The 12,349-nt window shown below is 41.8% G+C and overlaps 1 long non-coding RNA gene across 2 annotated transcripts; it reads left to right on the forward strand.

Annotated features, from left to right (window-relative positions):
* Positions 1 to 9,923: 9,923 nt before the first annotated feature.
* Positions 9,924 to 11,473, forward strand: LOC131228973 (uncharacterized). Of its 2 annotated transcripts, XR_009163110.1 has the most exons (3): positions 9,924 to 10,030; positions 10,938 to 11,117; positions 11,206 to 11,473. It is a non-coding gene; the product is annotated as an uncharacterized LOC131228973 (long non-coding RNA). The 2 variants fall into 2 exon arrangements; XR_009163111.1 differs by lacking the exons at positions 9,924 to 10,030; positions 10,938 to 11,117 and adding an exon at positions 10,445 to 10,491.
* The last annotated feature ends 876 nt before the right edge of the window (positions 11,474 to 12,349 follow it).

Genomic DNA, 12,349 nt, shown 5'->3' on the forward strand with positions numbered 1-12,349 from the left:
TGCCTAAGACACTGATGAGGGCTCTCCTCTCGCTACACCTGAGCACCACCGCGATTAGGCTGCTATAGAAGCCCGCTTGGCTCAAATTAAGGAGGGTTAGGTCGCCCTGCGACAGGAGGTCAATGAGACCTAGGCCAAGCTTGAAGAGGGTCAGACCTCCATGAAATAGAAATTTAAGAAGGTGTCTCACACCTTGAAAGTTATCCTCTGTTGCCTACAGGACAAGGGTGCCCCTCCTCCATCACCAGATTCTGATGACTAGTCCTATGTTGTAGTCATCTTTGGGTTTTCTTTGCTTTCCTATTTCCTATGTTATCGCCTTGATAGGTTTAGTAGTAAGGTAGGTTTGATAATGTGTTTGGTGTTTAAGGCTTTGATTAGGTTAGCTCACATGCATTTCCTGTTATGATTTATGTAAAGTTATATCTTATGTATTGTGACAAATTTTGTTAAATGAAATGCATACAGCTCCTTTTGTTATGGAATGTGTAGAATGTTTGACAAATTGAGTATTGCTATGTTGAATCTTACACACGTTGCACCCTATGTTGTGTATAGGGAATGCCTCCGAAAGTCACTCGGACTATAGCACGTCATGCACTTGGCGGATCGTTTGATGGGGAACCTCCCCTAAGTGATAGCCACACGGACCCTAGTTTGAGCCCTAATAGTGACGCTATGTCGGATTCTCAGCCGGCCACTAGCCCCATGAATGGGCCATCACCTTTTGCACCACTTATTCTTGAGCCGAACCGAGTGTCTACTTCGAGTCCTCACTCACCTCAGGCAGCTTCTCCTCCTGATAGGTTGGAGTAGATGATGCTCCTTATGTAGCAGCAGCAGCAGATTTGGACCACTATTGCTGGGGCTCTTGCCCAGAACATGAGCACGGTTCCACTTGCACCACCTATACACCCTGCTGGAAACGCGGGTACTAGTGGCTTGTTTGAGAGACTTCAGCGCTTCCGACCTCCTACATTTGCGGGTATTCATAGACCCGATGATGTCGAGTATTGGCTTGACTGCATCTCTAAGATGCTGAATCCGCTGCACTACACTGAGGCAGAGTAGGTAGAGTTGGTCACCTACATGTTTGAGAAGGAGGCCAGTCTCTGGTGGGACAGCGTCCTTAGGACCATTGCTCCTGGTTACGTAGGGTCAAGGGAGGCCTTTAAGACGCACTTCCACAAGAAGTATTTCCCTCTCACCTACCATAATGAGAAGGAGGGAGAGTTCCTTCGCCTTCGACACGGAAGGATGACAGTGGCAGAATATGAGAACCAGTTCACAGAGCTGGCCAGATACGCTCCTTTAATCCTAGCAAATGAGCCAATGAAGATGCGGTGAATTTTTGAGGGTTTGCGCCCAAGATCTGCTTAAAGATGTGTTGCGCTAGCATACTCAACTAAGATGAGTTAGTGGACATGTCTCTGCGAGTTGAGCAGGATGGAGATGGGTTATCTTGTACACGAGTACTTATGGTTCCTAGGCCTCGACCAGACTTGCCAAGCAAACTGTTCCTCGACAAGAGGCCGTGAGCAGATTCTCCTCCTCGACTTATGGCTCCATCGACACAACCGAGGTGACCTGACGTATGGTGCACCTACTGTAAGAGGTCGGGTCATGCTGATACTTACTGTTTCACTAGAATGAGGGATAACAGCTTTATGTCTCCTCGGAGGATCAACCGGCTGATGCCACCAGCTATCTTAGCTCTACCTCTACGTTTTGTACTACCTACATAGCCTTCTTACCAGCCACCTACACCTCGATTTAGGCCACCTCAACAACCTATGGCACTGCAGTCGAACCATTCTCAACAGGCTCATGTACTCACTTTCAGCTGAGGCATCTGAGACAGCACTTACAGTGCCGATGGCTTTTGAAGTCACATCACATGTTCAAGGTAAACCAGTCTTCTTATTGGTGGACACCGGGTCCACTATTTCGATCATATCATGCGCAGCAGTCAAGCGACTAGTGTTGGAAACAGCTCCTACAAAGGGGGTGAGAATCCTTACCTCCACAGGGACCTTTTTAGACGTTACCAAGATTTGTAGGGATTGCTCTATAGACTAAGGAAGCAGGGCAATACTCGTTGACCTGATCGTTGCCCCACTATACCATTACGACGTTATCCTCATTACGGATTGGCTCACATAGATGAAGGCGGAGATCAACTACGATACCAAAGTGATGACAGCATGTACACCTGAGGGCACGACCTTTACTTTTCTAGTTCAAGTCAGTTTACCCTGCTGCATGAGTTGTTATGCTTCCTTACTAGAGAATGTTGATGGTCCAGCTCTTGGGAGCACGCCTATAGTTCAGGATTTCACGGACATGTTCAGGACAATACCCTGACTACCCCCTCGACGCGATATTGACTTTACCATCGACCTAGCGCCGAGTGTGACACCTATATCTCCTCCAACCTATTGCATACCTCCATGTGAAATGGAGAAACTGAGAAGAAAAATTGATGATCTGTTGGTTGCAAGCTTTATACAACCGAGTGTATCTCCTTAGGGAGCGCTCGTGTTGTTCGTGAAGAAGAAGGATGGATCACTGCGATTGTGCATTGATTATCACAAGTTAAACCAAGTGACAGTGAAGAATAAGTATCATTTGCCTAGGATAGATGACCTATTCAATTAGTTGAAAGAGACCGTATTTTTCAAAGATTGACTTACAGTCAGGGTACCACCAGTTATGCGTCATGAATGAGGACATGTAGAAGATAGCATTTAGAACCAACTTTGGGCACTACGAATCTAGTAATGTCATTTGGACTCACGAATGCCCCGGCAGTGTTCATGGACCTGATGAACTGGGTGTTTCAGCCGTATCTGTACCTATTCATCATCGTATTTATAAATGACATATTAATATACTCTAAGAGTCGGGAAGATCACGAGGAACACCTACGAGCAGTCTTTAATACGCTCAGGAAGAAACAGTCATTTGCCCAGTACAAGAAGCGCGACTTCTGGAAAGAAGAAGCCAAGTTCCTGGGACACATGATGTCCAAGGAAGAAATAGCTGTGGACCTTACTAAGGTGACCGCAATTCAAGACTGGGAGCAGCTCGGTTCGGTTACAGAAATGAGAATTTTTCTTGGCCTGACAAGCTACTACCATCGATTCATTAAAGACTTTTCTAAGATAGCCAGACCATTATCACAGCTAACTCGGAAGGATCTTAAGTTTACCAGGAATGAGAAGGCAGAAGCAGCTTTTCAGGAATTAAAGGACAAGCTGATGTCCACCCCTGTGTTAGTATTGCCAAAGCAAGGGGTCAAGTGTACGATATACACTAATGCATCTCATGTTGGTTGGGTTGTGTCCTTATGCAAAAGGACAGAGTGATCTCCTATGCATCGCGACAATGGAGGAAACACGAGGAAAACTATCCTACACACGACCTAGAGTTGGCAGCCGTCATCTTTGCATTGAAGCTCTAGAGACATTACCTCTATGGAGAGGAGTTTAAGCTCTTTTGCGACCACAAGAGCCTCAGGTACATATTCACGTAAAGGGACCTAAATATGAGGCATCGAAAATGGATTAAAACCTTGAAGGACTTCAAGTTCGAGGTCTCCTACCATCTTGGCAAGGCTAACTTTGTGGCAGATCATTGAACCACAAGAAAACTATAACATTTGCGGCTCCGCTGATGATCGATGAATGGAACATGGTCGAGTTTTTACGAGACTTTGAGCAGAAGCTTATAGTAAAGAAGTTGTTCGAGAACGTCGCACACATTCGGGTACATCCACTCATCAATGAACGAATCATAGTGGCCCGAGGGGAGGATGAATGGTTAATGAAGATGAGGAAATGAGCCAGTGGCAATGAAGATGAGGAATGGAGAGTTGGTTCGGATGGAGGTTTACGTTATTGTGGTCGCCTATGTATCCCAAGTCTTCATGACTTGAGAAAGGAAGTTCTCGAAGCTGTTCACAATTCGAGAATGGCGATGCATCTTGGTAGTACAAAGATGTATCGAGATATGAAGCGCTCGTACTGGTGAGACAACATGAAGGCCCACATCGCAAACTATGTATCCTATTGTCTCACATGCCAGGAGGTCAAGGCCGAACATCGACGACCTCCTAGACTGCTTTAGCCCATGCCCATAGCTGAATGGAAATGGGATTTCATTTCTATGGATTTCATTTTAGGGTTACCGAAGACGAGGAAGGGGCATGACTCCATTTGGGTGATCGTACACCGATGAACGAAATCGACTCATTTCCTCCCTATTGGAGTCTCAAACTCAGTAGATGATTTGGTCAGGCTGTACATCAAGGAGATAGTGCGTTTGCATGGAGTTCTTATGGAGATCGTGTTAGATCGAGACACACGATTTACATCTATCTTCTGGACTTGTATCCAGGAAGCAATGGGTGTGAAACTGAAGTTCAGTACCACATTCCACCCACAGACGGATGAGCAGATGGAATGAGTAAATCAGGTGTTGGAAGATATGCTGCGAGCTTGTGTGCTTGATTTCAAGGATAGTTGGGATGACTGTCTTCCTTATGCTGAGTTCACTTATAACAACAGTTTTCAAGTGAGTATTGGCATGGCTCCCTATGAGGCCTTGTATGGGCGCCCCTGTCGAGCACCGCATTACTAGGCAGAGGTTGGCGAGATGAGTATGATTGGCCTAGAGATAGTACAGGCAACCTCAGAAAAGATCGACATTATCAGGCGTCGACTTCTTATAGCACAGATCAGACAAAAGAGTTATGCCAATACAAGGCGGCGACTACTAGAGTTTAAGGTTGGGGACCACGTGTTCCTGAAGGTTTCTCCAATGAAGTGAGTCCTTCAGTTTGGAAATAAAGGGAAGCTCGTGCCAAGATTTATAGGCCCATTCTAGATACTAAATCGAGTGGGTGTGGTAGCATACCGCTTTGCTTTGCCCACACCACTTACAGGCGTGCACAACGTATTTTATATATCGATGCTGAAGAAATACGTTCATGACCCTTCCCACATTATTAAATGGGAGCAGGTACAGTTGAGTGAGGATGCTACTTATGTACTGCAACCGACACAGATTCTAGATAGGAAGGAGCAGGTGTTGCGTAGTAAAGTGATTCAACTTGTGAAGGTACTGTGGACATACCACACTGAGGAAGAGGCTACTTGGAAAATAGAAGCCGAGGTCCGTAAAAACTACCCTCAGATTCTCGGGGAATACGAAAAGGTACAAATTTCGAGGACAAAATTTTTCTTTAAGCGGGGTAGATTGTAACGTCTCAGAAAAATTCGTACAAATGCCCGAGTATCACCTCAGGCAGAATCACTAATGACTAAATCCTTTAGAAATTAGTCAGAAATTAATTAATTACTAAACTGAATTGATAAGTAGATTAGCTTGAACTGCTTTCTATACGAACTGCAAGACCCAAATCTAGTAGAATAGCTAACCCAACATTACCTAAAACTGTAGGATCAATCTCAAAACCCAGTTGCTCTCGGGAGTACATTGAAACTCTGTATCGGACTTGGACCGTGCGTCGAAAGTCCAATTTCCATGAAACTATACGATTATGACCGCCTTACTGCGCTTGACAACCATCTAGGGAATCAAGTCCAAATAGTATCCAAAAATGCACAACTTGAGCCTGGAGCGAAGTGTGTGAGAAACGCGAATATCTTTAGAAAATAGACTCAAACCTAAGTGAATTGGGTCATTCGCTTGCATGCCAAATTTAACATTTTAGACCGTCAGATTCTGACCCAACTACACCCTTGGATCAGGAAAATTTCCCTACACATATTAGTGCACTTGTGGCCCTGATCGAGTGACGATGACTATTGAATTGAAACTGGTCCTCCGTGGTTGATCCGTAAATCTGATCGGACCAAAAACTTAACCTGATGTAGATCGATTGTCAAGGAACTTTTCCTGGACTGTATACAAAAAATCGAGCTCCAGATGAGCTCCGTTGGACCGAAACAGCCACCCTTTGGCTATAACCTAAGTATACCATGGCCTTAGGGCCATTGACACCAGTTCTGAACCTATATAAGGGCCTTAACCCACCCCTCTCTCATTCCATACGAATTTACAAACCCTACGAAAGAGAAGAGAGAAAAAGAGAAGGGAAAAAGTGAGGAGAAGAGAGAGAGAGTGAGAGAGATAGTTACTGGGATTCATTCCCGCCGCTCCACATGCTGAATCATCCTACCTGTATTGCTATACCAGCGATTTCGACTCCGTTGTTGGGTAAGAAATTCCAACCCTAACCTGTGTTAGGTATCCAAATAGAGTAAATGGTGAAATAGCTAACCTATTTAATGCTATAGGTTGTTGTTGTGCCGTAGACAAAGTTGTAATGTTCGAACTAAGTACGATATGAGTTTACCGACGGAAGGTGCAGACTATAAACGTTTAAGTTATGGTTTTCAAGGCTTTCAATGTCAGTAATGATTTATGACTGACTTAATTGTTATCACATGTGCTTAGATACAATGTTTTTCGTATATTACACATATATGTAAACTATGTTGATTTTAATGCATTCCATGTGTTTGTTGAAATTTTTGAATGAATATGAAATTAGGATTTGTGCTTGCCATGATTATCGATTGAGAATATATGATTGTTGTACATGTGGCAAATCCTTTATGAAAGGATTTACTATAATATCTGTTATAACTACTTTATTACACGTATATTGATATGTGTAGTCTAAGCGTTTGATAAAATGCCTGAATGAGAAAATGCTTGTTAAAATATATTTAATTAGGGTGTTGAGATATGATTCTCAATTTTCTTATCTATAGTTACAATTTCCTTCATATAACCTATCTTACTACTACGTGCTTTATGGATGAAATGCTTATGTATGACAACATGTGTATTATGTGTTTGTTAAAATGCTCAAATGAGATTTATATTTGAATTGGTTGTCACATGCTATTTGACTATCACATATGAATGCCTAATGTGTTTGAATATGATTGGGACTACCACATAGTCCAGGCAATCGGTAATGATTCCTAAATTAGTGGTCGAGGTCGTTTCACCACTCAAAACACGTTCAATGAATCCAAGTCGTACGTTATTTGTCGATAGTGGTTAGGCCACGCAGAGTGCTTACATGCTCCATGTCGATTCATTCAACGTGCACTCGTAGCAGTCAAGCTTATTAAGTAACCCAATTGGCCTAATGTATGTTCACTATGTATGAACGCTACTGCTTAAATCTAAGGTACCACTTACCAGTACAAAGCCCATTTAACCTTGGTACCACGATCCGGTAAGACTCATGAGCTAGGCATGATGGTATGGGACACTGTGGTCGAGCTGTCGGCCTACGCAGGGGTGATGAACCTCCCCGTAGTGTCTAGTGAGCAAACCAAACTCGTGAACCAAAGACAGTGGTATGGGACACTATATTCGAGCTGTCGGCCTACGATCAGGTGACGACCCTCTCGTAGTGATCTCGAGTATACGCTAGGACAACGCGGGGTGATGAGCCTTTCCATAGTGACTTCAAGTATAAACTAGGCCTGCGCTGAGGTGACAAGCCTCTCTGTAGCAACCTGGAACTGTCATCGTATGCGACTAAATAGGATTAATGACCCTAAATGGATCATTATTTGAGTCAATGATATAAAGGGAGGTACCTTAGCTTCCCAAACTTGCTGTATGAATAAGACTAAGTAAGAACTTGGCTAATCAAGCATATTCACCGCATTGCATGTGCCTTTGGTGTTGGAGTTGAGCACAATGGGAGTGTTACATACGCGACCGTGAGATGATGTCGCAGAGGGAGTACAGGCGAGGGCATACATCATTATCGCATTCCATCCTTGCATTAATAAGACTACTTAGGGCATGATTGTTGTACTGCTTTATCATTACTGCTTGATTGAATTGATAATATGTTAACCTTAGCCTTATAGCTCCACTGAGTTGATCACTCACTCCCACTCTAGGATGGTGTTTTAAAACACCAACTAGAGTCTGTTGTAGTTTCAGGTGATGTCGAGGCTAACGAGGCGGAGCCTTACTTCTATGACGACGAGGAGGAGTTCTCCTACCTGCAACTCTCCGACGAGTTTATGTACACCTGGAGTTGCGTCACTGGGGCTACAGGGATATGAATTAGATGACATTACACTTCATCATTTTGTATATTTTGGAATTAAACATGTAATTATTTAACATGATATCATGTTCATACTCTGAGGACCTACAACCACTTATATTCTTTATATACTTATCACAGTTTTCCGCTTGCAAAATCTAATTATCTCTAGAGTATAATATGTTGTTTTGGTATAATCTCATTTATGTTTAATGCACTAGTACGAACAACATTTAATCATCATTATCTATATTGCATGAGTGATGCATTGGAACTCGAGAGTTGGGCATCTGTTCGACCCTCGATTTTCAGGGCATTACACTCTATGTGGGCCATTCCTTAGGGGCAATGTTGGTTAAATATCCACATTGTTGAGGCCGATTGTCGATGCTGGTTATTGATTCCGATTATGAGTATGTGACAGCATAGTATCATGATACATACCCATACGCATCAACTGCATGTTTATTATGAGATGTGATTGACCATTGCATATGTCATTGGGTAGGTTGCTATGAGACTCCCTGATAGGCGAAGATTGTCTCACATGAGCACATGATATGCGCAGGATTGATGCATGACTGGATTGTATGACTCACGTATCTTGCATTGTGTGTAGTGATTACTGTATGCCCTAACGACATCTGGACCGTAACCTCCACAAACATGTCATGGATGGCCAAATGGGACACCAAAAATCTGTTACTAGCACCAGGCCACCATAGATGGCCCTGGATGAAAATCCCTAAACCCTCTTGGTACCAGAGGACGCCCCAACGTCAAGACCAAGTGGATATATATGAGCACATGAGGGCCGTATACCAGTAGGCCGCATCTCCCACTGTGTCGTGGTTGGTTGGGAGGGGGTGTGGCCTTACCTGCCTGAGGGAGTAGGCATAGCTAGGCTGAGTTTGACTAGCTCGTGAATGGGTCCACTATCGATGTGTCGGGTAGATATTGGCTGACTGCTAGCCAGTCAGATAGTGAGGTCTCTTCCACTTACCTAGTTGTGCACTTGATGAGGCGACAAGCTAGTGTTGAGTGTACTAGACCCCGGTGATGATCCCAGAGATGAACAATACTGATATGTGGACTTATTGAGCATGAGTTTCATACTCATTCATTCATTCACTATCTACTCGGGCTAATGGTGCGCAACTATTTGTTATGTGTACCTTCGCATTGGTCAGGATTTCGGTTGGTGCACGTGACTAACCTGAGATCGAGAGTTTACCACATTGAGTCTGACTATCTAAATTAGGTATAGGACTAGTTTAGATAGAAGTCCCTTGTGATGGATCCCATAGCCTGTGAACTATGTACTATCATCCCAACTTCACACTCCAGCATGGTCATTCCATTCGCACCGCATATTGCATTACATCCACGGTATATGGCATTTTGGGTTACTATGTTTCTGCATTTATATGGTCTAGATACAGCTAACAGTATTCATGAACTCATTAGGAATTATATATTTCATTACATCCTCGATATCTGATATTTGGATCTTTATGACTCCTCATTTGCATGACAGATCTGTATTGCTTACTCTAATATCGTATGATTCATAATCTTACCCGTATTTTCGATAATATATGATTATAACGTTGTATTTGTACGCTTAGCACTTATCTTGCGCATACACTTACACCACCCTCTAAGCTTTCTATAAGCTTATGCACGATAGATGAGTGCAGGTGGTGTTAAGATCATGAATAAGCATAAGATCATAAATCCTATATTTACTTGTCCCTGTATCATCTTTTCAAGGAACTCCTTTCCTTCTAAATCTTTTTTTCTCACTCATAGGGGGATGATGTCATTGTTGTCAGATATGTTAATCTAAAAGCAGCATCATTCGACTACCTGAGAATATGGATGTCGAGATAAATAATATCATGGTTTGCCATGCAGGTACACTGATCTAAAACCATGCATTACTTGACTTCCTGAGAATGGATATGGTACATTGATCTTTTCCCCATAGTTTTCCATATCATGGATTTTTTCCCCTTGTGTTGATATATTCATTTTAATAATTGGCTATGTGGCTATCATTGCAGTTGGTTCTGCATGATATTAAGTTGAATTCAACATCATGAGACTACATGTTAGATCATGTGGCTTCTACGAAATGACTGAAGTGAACTAAATGCCGACCAAATACATACTCATACTTTTGCTTTATAAATTCAAGGCAAGTTACCTTACTGACGTGAAAGTGAACCTGACATATTTGAATAACAAATTTTATGTACCTAGTTTCTTCTTAAAGTTTGGATGAATGGTTGGTGTTGGAAATGAATCGTTCCTCTTATTCAAATCTCCAGCAATTAGAGTCTTATGGAATGGATCAGCTGTACCTTTGTTATGTGGTACACTCTGGATCTTAAATCATTTATATTGTCTATGGTTTTTATGCTCTTTTCAGTTTCTTGATCATGTAACCTAAAACTATTTGAGAGTTGTTTGTGTTTACGAGTGTAAGATCATATATCATGTAATGTCAGTGGTGGTCTCTTTATACTTTATATCATATGCATTTGGTCTTAAGATCCTGGTAACTCTTTCTGTGAGTAGTTTTGGACCTGAGCAATTCTAAACAATACCTCTCGAGTTTTGGACCTGAGCAATTCTGAACAATACCTCACGAAATAAAGAACAAAAGAAGAAGAAGAAGAAGAAAAGAATAAAGAACAAAAGGAGGGAGGGTGGAGGGGATTCTTCCAATCTGAAAGACTTTTGAATGGGCCCTTTAAATGTTTTTTTTTAAATAAAAAATAAAAAATCTTTAGCTTATGTGCTTATGTGATTGTTTTAGGAGCATCTGATGACGTCTTGGAGCTTCTGGTTCGTGCTGGCAGAAGTCTGCCTAAAGCTATCATGATGATGATACTTGAGGCGTGGCAAAATGTTAAAAACATGGATTGTGATACAAAGGCCTTGTACAAATATTTTTCAGCTCCTATGGAGCCATGAGATGGACCTGCACTTATATCATGTAAAGTGTGTGCTGGAATTGCTTCATGCTTTAATGATTCTACATGTTACATGAGTATTTTGAACTTATATTTATTGTATAAATGTAGTTACTAATGGCGGCTATCTTGGAGTGACATTGGACCAGAATGGATTGCGCCCCAGTCCGTTTTACATCACACATATTGGACCCGTGATCATGGCCAGTGAGGTTGGTGTTATAGACATCTACCAGGAGATGTGGCTAGGAAAGGAAGACATCTGATCTGTCCGAAGGGGACCTTACTGAAACAGTTCATGTGGAAGGCTATGTGGCAGTTCATGTGCATTTGTATTTTATTTTGAAAACTTTAAATAGACCATTAATTGTTTTGTTGATATTGTGTTGATTGTTGTCTTAATGAATGTGCACAGGTTCATCATTTGTTGATTATGATATTGTTAGCTATGGTTGATAGAGAAATGAGGTCAAAAACTGCATTTAGCCTCATTTAATGCCAAAAGAGGTTAAATCCATCTTTAGTCTCTGTTTTGGCTTGGTTACATAAACTGAGAATACAACTCCTGTGGCTAAAAGCTTTAGCCTCGGTTGTTGAAAGTTGAGGTTAAAAATAGTTTTAGCTTCGGTTGGAGGCAATTGAGACTAAATTTGGATTTAGTCTCAGTTGGAAACAACGGAGACTAAAATTTTGATTTAGCCTCATTTTGAGAAAATTGAAGCTAAAAAGGTTCTTTTAGCTTCACTTGAAGAACCGAGGTTATAAAAGTCATTTTAGCTTTGGTTGCTAAAATTGAGGCTAAAGCCTTTAGCTACGGAGGTTTCAACCTCAGTTTGAATAACTGAGGCAAAACTAAGGCTAAAGGCTTTAGTCTCAGTTTTTAACCTTTTTAGCCACAGTTTTGAACCGAGGCTAAAACTCCTTTTTCTTTTAGTGACTTATTATCATCCTTAATGTTTAATTCACTTGATTCAATCATATAATTCAGATAGAATCAAAGTCATATCCTATTCAGCAGGATATTAGAGAGGTTAAATCATCATTCATAAATCCAAAACAAATTTTTGAACTTTTAATTGAACTGGTTCCCACGTAAAGCACCTAAGTATTGATCGTAAGGAACTCAACGCATCTATCATGCCCTTAGTCTATGATAGGTCAATGGATTTTACATATCAATCCCTTGCAAAGTAGATAAGCAATTACTCTTAGCTTTTCTAAGCATCGAATATGCCCAAAGTCAATAAAGAATCAA

The sequence above is a fragment of the Magnolia sinica genome, chromosome 2 (assembly GCF_029962835.1).
Source record: "Magnolia sinica isolate HGM2019 chromosome 2, MsV1, whole genome shotgun sequence".
NCBI classification, from domain to species: domain Eukaryota; kingdom Viridiplantae; phylum Streptophyta; class Magnoliopsida; order Magnoliales; family Magnoliaceae; genus Magnolia; species Magnolia sinica.